Source organism: Daucus carota, chromosome 9 (genome assembly GCF_001625215.2).
Source record: "Daucus carota subsp. sativus chromosome 9, DH1 v3.0, whole genome shotgun sequence".
NCBI lineage: Eukaryota > Viridiplantae > Streptophyta > Magnoliopsida > Apiales > Apiaceae > Daucus > Daucus carota.
Window position 1 is genome coordinate 30154988 of NC_030389.2, and position 3451 is coordinate 30158438.

Below are 3451 nucleotides of genomic sequence, written 5' to 3' on the forward strand. Positions count from 1 at the left end.
ATCGCGTTTATGCTAACACGTTCTCAAGCTCGTAAAAAAGCAATTGATTCATCTTCATCTTCGTCTTCTGATTCTGAAACAATGACAGAACCTGAAGCACAACCAGACAGTAAGGCATTGAAGGATTTCTCTATGCCAAAGATCGATGATATCCAGTCAAGCATTGTCAGGCCTGCAATCGCAGCCAAAGCCTTTGAAATCAAACCAGGAACTATTCAAATGGTCCAGAACTCGGTACAGTATGGGGGTTCTCCTACTGAAGACCCTAATATGCATATACGGAATTTTATAGAGATCTGTGACACTTTCAAATTTAATGACGTCTCTGATGATGCTGTGAAGCTAAGACTTTTCCCATTTTCACTGAAAGATAAGGCCAAGGGATGGTTACATTCTTTACCATCTGGTTCAATTACTACATGTGAAGATCTAGCTCAGAAATTTCTTACTAAATTCTTCCCCATGGCAAAGACTGCTGCGCTACGAAATGCTCTATCTCAATTCTCTCAACAATCAGGAGAAACATTCTGTGAAGCCTGGGAGCGGTATAAGGAGATGCTAAGGAAGTGTCCCCATCATGGCATGCCGGATTGGATTCAAATAAACAGTTTCTATAATGGTCTTGGACCTCAATCCAGACCTATGCTTGATGCTGCTTCTGGAGGTGCGCTATGGGCTAAAAGTTATGAAGAAGCTTATGATCTTATTGAAATGATGGCTGCTAATGAATATCAGAACCCCACTCAAAGACTCACTCAAGGGAAGGTAGCCGGAATTCTTGATCTTGACGCATCTACAGCTATTGCAGCTCAACTTAAGGCTCTAACGATGAAAGTCGATTCTCTGGCTCACCAAGGAATTCAACAGCCAATCTTAATTTGCGAATTATGTGCTGGTACTCACGCTACTGATCAGTGTGCCATTTCTAGTGAATCAGCACAATTTGTGAGCAACTTTCAGAGAGGTCAACAGCCTGCTCCAACTACTTACCACCCTAACAACCGAAATCATCCGAATTTCAGCTGGAGTAATAATCAGGGTTATGTAAGTCTAAATGTAAAGACAACCCTATCTGTTACATAGGGATGATAACTCAACAATAGAACAGGACAAGTAAATAACACTACGCCTGCACCGGAATCGGAAGATACGAAGACAAAGGTTGAAGAAGCCATCTACAGTCTTGAAGGAATAAGTTCACTGGAAGAAGTTCATTAATATGTTCATGCCTCAGTGAAGAATAAAGATTGAAGTATTCAAGATTGTGGAAGCAATGAAGATGTTGTCCAAGTACTCGAAAGATTTCAGTGCAACCCCTGAAGCAAGATATTTCTATATATCTTGGTTGGTTATTTATAATCAACAAACTGAAGCATAAACTAACCCGGAACCGACTGATCAATGGTTGCTGACAAAGACGGTACAATGTTCAACTTCAGTGTTAGTCGCTTGTGAACCAGACCAGTGCACTAAGCGTCAGCACGTACGGAGCTTTGCAAAGTATTTATCGATCGAAGAATTGATCCAGTCATATCAAGTCATTTGTTCCAAAGCCAAGTCAAGCCAAATGCCAGCTATGCCAAAGCTTACTGCTCAAATGCCATATGTCAAAGCTTCCACAGAAAGCCATATCAGGAAGTGACATTTTATATATGTGTGCACTTATATATTTGTATATGTACAAATATAATTATATATGTATATATGTATATTTAATTAAATATAATATATATAATATATATGTATATATGTTTTTAAACATATGTATATGTATATTTATATGTATATATATTTAAATAAATATATATGTATATAGTATATGTATTTATATTTTACATAAACATTTATATATTTAAGTGTATATATATATATATATTATATTATGTGCATAAATATGTGTATATTTATATCTATAGATAATTATATATATATCCCTATATATATTTATATTTATATTTACATATAATTTTATGTATATTATATATATTTAAATATATGAGAATATATTTAAATATATGTATATATATATATATTACTATATGTTTATATAAATATTATTTATATACATTTATATATATATATATATCTTTATTTATACATATATTTATATAATATTATGAATATAATATAAATATATGGATGGAGCAAACTCAAGTCAATCTCAGTCAAAGGAGTGATAACAAGGAAAGCTCTTACTATGTGAGGAACAACATTTGACCGAAGTCAACAGCTCTTCCTCACTTAGAAAATTCTCTAAGTACATCACAGTGAAGACATAGCACTCTTGAGGCGCAACCTTTGACCAAAGTCAAAGTTCGTCCCCAAGAGATGAGAGATAACAGGGGAAGCATTACAATGGTGGAGCAAGTTCATATTTGCCTTAGAATTTCTCTAAGTCACCATATACCTCTTGCACACTCTATGGCGCAACATTTGACCAAGGCGCAAGGTTTGACCCGGGCGCAACATTTGACCCAGGCGCAACATTTGACCCGGGCGCAACATTTGACCGGTCAAATGTTGCTCCTCTACTAACAACTCTTGGCACTAACCCTTTGTGACTTAGAATAATTTCTAAGTCACAACTCTACAAGGGATGCACTATATTGGAACAACATTTGACCTGGTCAAATGTTGCTCCTCTAATCAACAATCATGGCGCAACTTTTGTTACTGGAATTATTTCTAAGTACCAAACAGAGGAGCAATGAAGCGCAACATTTGACTTGGTCAAATGTTGCGCCCCAAACCAACATCTCCTGGCACCAATTCAAGTACTTGGGAGTTAGATTTATTTTGTTAAATCGAATCCGTCCAGGACGAACTCAAGTCGTCCAGGACGAACTCGTTAACCATGGTTAGTTTATGAAAGCCTATAAATATGTGATTGTGGTTCTCACAATTTACATCATCCTTCGGGATGAAATGGCCAAGTGCTCTGCACGGCTACTCCCACTATATATACACTCTAGTCTAGCTTTGTAATAGAAATATTCGTAGCGGTTAGAGTTTGTAATATTGAGAGTAGTGGTCATTGTAGCCAACCTTCGGGTTTGGATTTGTAGCACCCTTCGAGGTATTTATCAATATACAGATATACCTTGGAAAATATTGTGTGTTGGTTTAATATTTTCATATCCTCAGAAACCGACCCAATAAATATCCGGAACACGAAACCCATTACAGGACTGCAATTTATTTATCCGCAAGATTCGAAAGAATTTTAAATTGTAGTGAGTATCGTATTCAACCCCCCCTTCTACGATACTTTGGACCTAACAATTGGTATCAGAGCGAGGTTGATTGATATACAAATCAGGATCCTAATCGTACGGAAAATCAAGAACCTAGCTTTTGATATTTGATTAGGGGAAATGTTCTTCCGGTTTGTGTTGCTGAATTTGTCCGTAGGCCTAAGCAAGGAAAATCTGTCGGATACTGAACTTTGGAC

General features: G+C 36.5%; 1 non-coding gene across 1 annotated transcript; it reads right to left on the reverse strand.

The window, feature by feature from the left end:
* Window positions 1-477: 477 nt before the first annotated feature.
* On the reverse strand, window positions 478-584 carry LOC135149792 (small nucleolar RNA R71). Its single transcript, XR_010288007.1, has one exon. It is a non-coding gene; the product is annotated as a small nucleolar RNA R71 (small nucleolar RNA).
* Window positions 585-3451: the final 2867 nt, after the last annotated feature.